The sequence below is a fragment of the Myxine glutinosa genome, chromosome 4 (genome assembly GCF_964187855.1).
Source record: "Myxine glutinosa chromosome 4, kmMyxGlut1.1, whole genome shotgun sequence".
Classification (NCBI taxonomy): Eukaryota; Metazoa; Chordata; class Myxini; order Myxiniformes; family Myxinidae; genus Myxine; species Myxine glutinosa.
The window spans coordinates 103,313,388-103,323,108 of record NC_136264.1 but is presented as its reverse complement, the minus strand read 5'-3'; the positions used below and the strand labels follow the sequence as shown (position 1 = coordinate 103,323,108).

General features: G+C 49.4%; 1 long non-coding RNA gene across 1 annotated transcript; it reads right to left on the bottom strand.

Annotated features, from left to right (window-relative positions):
* Positions 1-3,075: 3,075 nt before the first annotated feature.
* Positions 3,076-6,995, bottom strand: LOC144891552 (uncharacterized). Its single transcript, XR_013622986.1, has 2 exons — positions 6,883-6,995; positions 3,076-4,265 (listed from the first exon to the last, which is right to left on the bottom strand). It is a non-coding gene; the product is annotated as an uncharacterized LOC144891552 (long non-coding RNA).
* Positions 6,996-9,721: the final 2,726 nt, after the last annotated feature.

The following is a 9,721-nucleotide window of genomic DNA, read 5'->3' as shown; positions in this document are numbered from 1 at the left end:
TTGTGAAAATCCCAAACGAAGCACGAGATATGCTGATGGATACGAGTGGTGCCGCCGTCCTGCCAGGAGTGGAAGAGCCCGTCGCGTCAGCAGAAGCAAGTTGAGAGGTATGCTTCGGGGAAGTAACAATAATGGGACCTCGGTGAATGAAGTGTCGGGGTATTTCACTGAATGCGATGATGACAGTTACGAAAGTGACACTGACACATATGAACACACCAAGCCGTTTTACGTGATCAGGGCTGTGTATGAAGGAGACGAGGGATGAAATGTACACATTGTTGAACATTGTATGCCCTGACATGAAAGGTGTATACAAACTGCACTTGGAAGTGGATACAGGTGCGTCAGGGAATACTTTGCCAACGCGTATTGTGAAGTATATGTGTGGAAACAAATGGATGTCAAAACTGACTTTTGACAACAGGACCAAACAACAGGACCAAGTTCACTGCTTACAATGGCAGTGAGATCAAGTGTCACGGAATCCTCAAGGTCTTGTGTCGATATAAAGACTCAGATTGGTTCAAGTGCAGGTTATATGTAGTTGAAGTACCTGGACCTGCAGGACTTGGACTACCAGCGTGTCAACGGCTCAACATCGTCACCATAAACAGCATTGCTGGACAATGGAAGACATTGCTGAAGGCTACACCTCCAGCATCAATGATTCCGAAACCAATGCGCCACAATGAACAGCCCGACAAGGTGAGTTCCGTGGATGATTTGAAAAGGCTGTTCCCGGACAGGTTTGACTGCATTGGGAATTTTAAAGGAAAAGTGAGGTTTCATCTAAAGCAGTGGTTCTTAGCCTTTTTAAAGGCACCGAACCCGAACGAAACCCACCGAACACTCGCGGAACCCCTCAAATTTGACCCAAAAAATTAAGAAGAATTGCATCTTAATGCGTTTTCTGTTCTTCTTTTCGGGAGGCGATCTGGGAAATGCGTGGTTTTGTTTTGGCAAGGGCCACCCTCAAATCATTTTCGCATGTAAGCCTGCTCCTTTTTTTTGTTTTAATGTCCACCAGTTTCGAAAACGCATGCTCGCAGAGATACGTTGTAACGAACGGCGTGAGGATCTCAAGGGCAATTTTAGCGATGTGAGGATACCCTTCCATTTGGCGGCACCAAAACGTTGAGAGCGTTGTTGTGCCGAAGAGTTGTTGTTGACTTTGGCTCTGCTGAAGTTCGATGAGGTCGTCGAGGTATTGGTCGTTGACATCTGCCGTTGCAACGTCAAAAGTAAACGGCTGCCGCACCCATGCTGGGTATTGCTTTTGGTCGGGGGAAGTAGCCGTCGAATGACTTTCCCAGCTCATCCAAGTGCGTGGCAATCGCTTGCTTCAGCTCCCCCGGTACAGCAGTGCCTCCAACTTCAGACTCATCTTCGATCCCGCTCACGCACTCGTCCAGTAGCGAAAAATTCGCGAAGTTGTCGTTCTCTGTTCGCCACCTCCACAACGGTAACTTCTTTCGGAAAGCGCTCAGCTTTTCTTCAGATTCGATGACATTCACTCCACCGCCCTGCATCTGGCAATTGAGATGATTGAGTGCGTCGAAGATGTCAGCCAAGTACGCCAAGGCGAGGATGAACTCTGACTCTTGGAAGTGCGTTGCATGGCAATGCTGGTGTTCTTGCAAAAACAGGGCTAATTCTACACGCAAGGCAAAAACACGGCTCACTACCTTCCCTCGTGATAACCATCGAACATTAGAGTGGTAGAGAAGGACCTCAAATTCAGAGCCGATTTCATTGCACAGCTCTTTGAAGATGCGATGATTCAGAGCACGGCTTCACATGTAATTCACAGTTTCAACGATGATTTTCAGAACATTGGCCAGTTTTGGAGGCAGGATTTTTGATGCCAGCGCGTGTCTGTGCAGGACGCAGTGCGTGACGATGATGTGTGGTGCATCGGCCTTCACCATCCCTCCAAGACCGGAGTTGCATCCCAGCATGGCTGGAGCTTCATCCGAGCAAACTGCAGACACCATGTTCCACGAGAGACCGTTGCTTCTGAAGAAGTCGTCCTCAAGCTTCTTCACATCAGCTGCCTTCGTCGTTGTTGTGAGAGGCTTGCAGAACAGAAAGTCTTCCTTGATCTCGTCTCCTTTGACATAACGCACAAATAAGATGAGCTGGCTCAAATTCGAAACGTCGGTGGTCTCGTCGAGTTGAAGGCTGAATTTTGTCAGGCTCACGACTAAATCTGCAACTACCTGGGCGAGGATGTCGTCGCCATAGATATATATATATATAGATTGGCAGTTGCCGGCCAATCGCAAGCGGCCGAGCGAGATTTGCGTCCGCCATCTTGCCACAGGATCATTCCCACGCGCACCAAAAGCAACTGCCATTATTCGGAGTTCGCCTCGGAATTAAAGATCCCGACTATTCGTCCAAGGATGGTGTTCATCGGCCACGGACTTCACATTTTATAATATGTATATATATTTTATATATATATATATATATATATATATATGTATATATACATACATATATATCTCTATTTCAAAAATCCAAAAAATAAATTCAAAACTTGCATAAACACAACTTCAGGCAGCCGTCATTAATCCCTGAAAGTTTCAGCTGCTTCGGTTAACTCCTCTCGGAGGGGTAGAAGATACATACATACACTTGCTCCATTATATATAGATAAAATAATAGTTTGGTGGTGCCTGGGTATTTTCGGTTTATTAAAGCCTTACCTTACTGCATACACCATGATTGGTACAAAAGTTAGTGAATTGTTAACTTGAGAATAATTCTGCAGTTGTTGATGAAATTGGTGTGTAAATCGGAACCCACATCACAATGGCATAATGTAGGATAGAACCAAGGAACTGCCACGCTATTATCGGCTTGATGTTAAAGCACCTTCGTTTTGGGTCAATGGTCGTCTAAATGCCAATATCTGTCTTTATAAATAAGATTTCTTGCACTGTATCCAGTGGTATTCAACACACTTGCACTGTGTAGGAACAACCCTTGATTATGGAAATATTTTACCAATTCTTTGTTTTATTACTCACCTGTTGTAGTTAATGACATCTTAAAATGAAACTAATGTGTAAACAGGAATTTTTATTGAAAATATTTAGTGTTTAATGTGCATTGTTACATTTTTAATGTATTTTTTGATACAACTTTCTGATTGTACGTGAAGCTATTCAATGTAACTATCACATGTTCAGATGAAAAGTATTTCAATGTCTTTAACAAAAAACAAGTACGTTTTTCAAAAGGCCAATAAAATAGTAATTATAGTAACTACGACAGGTGCATAAAGTGTCTGTAACACTAACAACTCCAGTGGAACAAAATCTAACAGGTTAGCTTACCTGAATTTGCTCGAGCGTGTACGCAACATAGGTATACAGGCTGTTTACAAAAACTCCATATGACACGAGGTATTTAAAAGTATTAACCTCGTCATTAACAATATTAGAATGAAGTATTCTCAGCTGAATGTTCGGATGGAAAACAGCTGGCCCTGTTCTGCTTTCTAAGTGGAACTTTTGCTGCTCGTTCCTTCTTTGTTCCCAGGAAGGAAAAGTTGGCTGGTTGTGAAGTTCACTGTTTGTCGACGTTTCCCAAGATATCCAAAATCTGTGAATGTGCTAGGGGCACCTTGACCCTTTTTAAGCCTTCCCAAACACAACCCAGCCAGCTCCATGGTATGGAGCAGATCAACTGCCCTGAAATATCCGTCTCTTTGCTCGCCCGACGTTTATTGAAGGGGTTCATGGTTCGCTTCCCGCTTTTAACCAACAATCCTGTGGCGTTTCAGTTATTGCCTCCACTGGTGTTTTTCACTTTCGATCCTTGAAGGTGTACGTTCTGCCATGGAGTCTCCTCGATCGATGTGAGGGAATTACGAATGGGTGGCAAGACACGGTAGTGCTTCATCGGTGGTGTGCATCTATTGCTGGTCTTGGCTGAAGTCGATTTCTCAATATTTCCATAACCAGGTGTCTTGAGACGGCTTGCTATCGGTGTCGGAGGCCTTTTGGTCTCGGAAAGCGTCTTTGTCTGCGTTCGACATGTATGACTTTTAATGGGCGTCGTTGGGGAGACTTGGTCCATCGAGATGGTTGAGGGCCCTGGAGGGCATGGCCTTGTGCGTCCCTTGGCTGAAAGGGGACGTGCAGGTTTCTCTTGATGAAGGTCGTGTGAAGGAGAGTCAAGAGTGTTGGCAGGCAAGGAGTTGTTAGGTGTTGGTGCTGTCATGAGGACTTTTCCAAGAGATAGTCAGTCACCTGTGGCCAAATGCAAGGTGACATTAAGGATCACTAATAACAAACTTGATATATAAAACTATGAAAATAAAATCAATTTAAAACTTCACTGGAGTACATCGTGATTTATAAATGAATATACTATAGCCTGGTGTTGGCTTAGCGGTTAGGGTGCCGGCTTGGGATCTTAGGATCCTGGGTTTACTTAGCGGTTAGGGTGCCGGCTTGGGATCCTAGGATCCTGAGTTTGCTTCGCGGTTAGGGTGCCGGCTTGGGATCCTAGGATCCTGGGTTTGCTTAGCGGTTAGGGTGCTGGCTGGGGATCCGAGGATCCTGGGTTTGCTTAGCGGTTAGGGTGCAGGCTTGAGATCCGAGGATCCTGGGTTTGCTTAGCGGTTCAGGTGCTGGCTTGGGGATCCTAGGATCCTGGGTTTGCTTAGCGGTTAGGGTGCCGGCTTGGGATCCGAGGATCCTGGGTTTGCTTAGCGGTTCAGGTGCTGGCTTGGGGATCCTAGGATCCTTGGTTTGCTTAGCGGTTAGGGTGCAGGCTTGGGATCCTGGGTTTGCTTAGCGGTTAAGGTGCAGCCTTAGGATCCTGGGTTTGCTTAGCGGTTAGGGTGCTGGCTTGGGGATCCTAGGATCCTGGGTTTGCTTAGCGGTTAGGGTGCCGGCTTGGGATCCTAGGATCCTGGGTTTGCTTAGCGGTTAGGGTGCCGGGTTGGGATCCTAGGATCCTGGGTTTGCTTTGCGGTTTGGGTGCTGGCTTGGGATCCTTGGATCCTGGGTTTGCTTAGCGGTTAGGGTGCCGGCTTGGGATCCTAGGATCCTGGGTTTGCTTAGCGGTTAGGGTGCCGGGTTGGGATCCTAGGATCCTGGGTTTGCTTCGCGGTTTGGGTGCTGGCTTGGGATCCTTGGATCCTGGGTTTGCTTAGCGGTTAGGGTACCGGCTTGGGATCCTACGATCCTGGGTTTGCTTAGCGGTTAGGGTGCCGGCTTGGGATCCTAGGATCCTGGGTTTGCTTAGCAGTTAGGGTGCCGGCTTGGGATCCTAGGTTTGCTTAGCGGTTAGGGTGCAGGCTTGGGATCCTGGGTTTGCTTGCGGTTAGGGTGCCGGTTTGGGATCCGAGGATCCTGGGTTCGCTTAGCCGTTAGTGTGCCGGCTTGGGATCCGAGGATCCTGGGTTGCTTCGCGGTTCGGGTGCCGGCTTGGGATCCTAGGATCCTGGGTTTGCTTAGCGGTTACGGTGCAGGCTTGGGATCCAAGGATCCTGGGTTTGCTTCTTGGTTAGGGTGCAGGCTTGGGATCCTGGGTTTGCTTAGCGGTTATGGTGCCGACTTGGGATCCTAGGATCCTGGGTTTGCTTAGCGGTTAGGGTGCCGGCTTGGGATCCGAGGATCCTGGGTTTGCTTATCGGTTAGGGTGCTGGCTTGGGATCCTAGGATCCTGGGTTTGCTTAGTGGTTAGGGTGCCGGCTTGGGATCCTGGATTTGAATCCCGGTTGATCGCTGAATTAACGCCAGGGGGGTTGACTCAGCCTGTCATCCTTCTGAGGTCGGCAAATTGAGTACAAGGTCACTGGTTAGCGGTTAGGGTGCTGTTTGTCGCAAAGGGCGACTAACAGGGTTGGCGGCAGGAAGGGCATCCGGCCATAAAACATTGCTTTAAAAAGGGGACCAAGATGCCCCAAAAAAGTGCAAACCCTGCCCTTTGGAGAAAAATGGCCTCCAAAGGTGGTTCTTCTTTTCTTCTATACTATAAATGAGTTGTCTGGGGACAGAGTGAAGTGGAGGAGTGTTGCTGCCCAGAAAAGGCATAAGATCGGTGCTATTGGACCTCACCCCTTTATAAAGGAAAGAGAAGAAGAAGATTCCAAAAGTTTCGGTCGCAAATGTTTACCACTTTATTATTTATTATTGCAAACATTAATTATGAGCATTGGAGGCAGGTGCTGCACACAGGTGTTAAGTAGGTTGGGCTCTTTTCCCGCCGAGAAAGCAAGCGGTGGCTCCGAAACGAGGTGACCGCAAAGGTATAGTTAGTGCAGGTTTTACTGTGAAATGGTGATTACCATAATATCGATTGATCATCATCTATTCGAGCGAACTCTGTGAACCTTTCAATTGCCAGTCGACCATTAGCGGTCGCGACTCCTGCTCGCAACACATTGAATAATTATGTAAAGTAAACTCTGTTTATGTTATATGTGTACCGTATATGATAATACAGTACGAGCTTATTAATCGACTGAAAGTGGACGTTTGATGAAGTAATGTTCGATTATTTCAGGTGTTTGGGGAGTTTGTGCGGTTTAAACCTGAGGTTCCAACAAAGGCCGCAGGCACAGCGGCTGGCAGGCCGCGTCGCTATAGCAACGGCGGTCGCGTCTCGTCGACGTTTAACATCACCAGATAACCCTGATTCGGTGATAACTAACGATCGTTCATGGAAACATAAGCCAGAGGTAGTTGCTACTCGGAAACCTCACGATGCTGGTGCTTAAAGTATAAACTTTTGGGCTTTTCAAAAAGACCGCGGAGGGAGTCACAAAGGGACAAAGCCGAGTACTGTCCCGTGTTTTTACATTGCTGTGTACGTGGCCGATTTACTCTTCGTTGTGGTAGTGCAAGTGCGCCTCACCTCGGGAGTCGTGTAAATGCGGACAGTAGTCGTACGTTGCACACCACGCACGTGCCAGCAGCAGGGTTTACGTCCGGACCACGGACGTGCTCAAATAGGTTACGACGGAGCACGTGCGAGCCCTACTACGTCACGCCGGAATGTTATGAGACGCGTTAGAGCTCCGCGTGCGTTACAAAAAAAAATATATATATATATACATACATATATATATTGTTACGGAAACGGAGTACGGCACTCCCCTTAGCGGGGGGGGGGGGGGGGGGCTTGGGGGGGGGGGGTTAATCCCCCTTTAATTTTCACTGGCCGTCTCCGATCCTGAAGCTACCCCGCTCCACAAGGTAGGTGGGCAACTTCGCTCGAGACCACGGACAAGATGGCTTGAGCAATGACTTCGGGTGGTTTGGTCGCCTGCAGGTTGAGTCCGTCCGGCATTCGGTTCGGGGGAGGAGGTTTGGTTGGGCCGAGGTTTAAAGCGCCAAGCGGTTTAAAGCGCCTTTCGCTCCCAAGCGCGATGGGCCAACCTTGCCCGGGCGGAACGCCGCCACCACAAGGGGGCGCCGCTGCGGTCCCTCCTACCTGCCCTCGAACCGGGCCGGTCGCCTTGCCCGGCAAGGCCCGGACTCAACCGTGTGAGGCGGGGCCAGGCCCGAATCGTGCACGACGCTCCGAAGAGAAGCGACGCAGCACCGATCCCCGCGGGCTCCCGCAATACCCACAGCCCGGCACGGACCGGGGGCTCTCGTAGGCTAACCGTCGGTCTAACCGCTATCCCGTTTAACGTCGATGCTCCCCGGACATGCTCGCACGCATACGCGACCCCTTTCACACTCTCCAAACCCGGCGCTCCAACACCGTACATTCCACACACTCCGTCCATTCTACCACCGCACTCCCTGTTACACACCACACCTCTCGTGCACCCTCTTGCGCACACTCGTCGTTCGCACACTTCCTTAACACACCTCCTCGCGCACCGTCTTGCGCACTCTCCCTCGGTACATACTCCGTACCACTCATGGGGGTGCACTCTTGCATCCACCCACTCACGCGCTCCGATGCGCCCTCCCGCACCCACGCCACCACCAACTCACTCTCCGGGTCACACTCCGTACACTCTGTTTCACACAGACCCTCCGACGTGCATTCGCTCTCGCACTCGGTATCACTCCCACATTTTGTAACACGCTCACTCTTTGACGCACACTTTTTTTTCACAAGCGCGCCATTTCCACTCACACAGCGCCCAACGGACCTCCCACAAACGCCCGCGGTACGCTGGGATCCCAAGCGCGTGAAAATTCTTTTCGCGCCAAACATCTTCCTACAAAACCTCTTAGCACCATATACAGCACGACTCACCTTTGGGATCCTCCTCTCCACGCGCACCTGCAAATCTTTATAAGGATTAGCAAGTATGGCATCAGGATGTGTATTTAGACTTTGTACAGTTTCCATTCCTTCCTCCAACTGCTGGGCTACCTCCGTCGTCTTTTCAATTTCAATTCCAACTACTGCCTTTTCTTTATTCACCTCGACGACCGCTGGCTTTATCAAAATTCCCTCTTCTACCTCAGCGGTCGCCGGCTTTCCCACACCCCGGGTCGCGATTTCTACCCCGGTCCAGTTACCCGCGCTTTGCTCCAACTCGCTCAACCGGCGCTTCTCAACCCGCTTTACCCCGTCGCGTACCCCCGCGACTTCTTCGCTCAGCCCACGGTCAACCTTCCTCTCAACCTCTTTTACCTCATATGGGGCCTTGTCCCTCGCCAACCCCTCATTTATGCCCTCCAATTTGCTTCCTAGCCTCCCTAATTTGGTTTTCCACCCATTTCCCCGATTTGGCTTCCCATATTACTTAACCCGTCTCTCAATCCCCCGATTTGGTTTTCTAATCCCCCAAATTTACTGTCCAACTTCCCAATTTGGGCACTGGTACCCGTCGCTTGGTCCCTCATTTCTCTGATTTCCGCCCTTGATTTGTCCCCCTGCAGGTTGAGGGACGCCTGCATTTGTGCCATAAATTGCTCCATGAGGGCCTGCATTTGGACCACCCCTATTGGTGCAGCAGGCGTGGCTGCCGCAGCCACGTGCTAGCCGCCGCCATTTTGTGCGCCTGAAACCGCTACCCAATGCGTATTGCCTTCCTCCTCCATTATTCCCACCCCTTCCCTGGGGTCCTGGGCTGCTTCTAACCCTTCTTCTAACTCCCCTGCCGGCATCCGATCACCCTGATCATCCATGGCACGACTTAATTTGGAATATTAATACTAAATTTGGGCCGCTCGTAATTTTGACCAAATTGTATTTTTTGGGATGTTTTAAAAATTTGGTTCGGGTTCAAATCCCACTCCTGACACCAATTGTTACGGTACTGGGGTCGGCGCTCCCCTTACCAAGGGGGGGTCGATCCCCTTGTCTTTTACACTGGCCGATTCCCCCAGTCCTGGGGGTATGACGTCACGCCCGGTCAGCGTTGGATAGGGTATTAGGCCTATCCGTCCTATGACCTAAGTACCAGCGCCTTCCGGGATGCAAGGAAATACTCCCGCCCGGACCGCAGTGTAATTATGGATTACGCCGAGCGAAGCGCGCTGCGGAATCCGAGCCGTTAGCAAAGACGAACCCGATTGCGAAGCGTTGGCCGAAATCGCACCACAGGAACTCAATTAAGAAATCACGAAAGCAATCGGATGAGAAAGAAACCAAAGTAAAGGGAGAACAGGTATTTATTAATTATTTACACAAACCAAAATCAAAGAGAAGAAAATAAATGTAATTTACAGGGAAAGAAGACACAGTGCAATTCTTAAAAACAAGCTTAACTTATACCCACAGG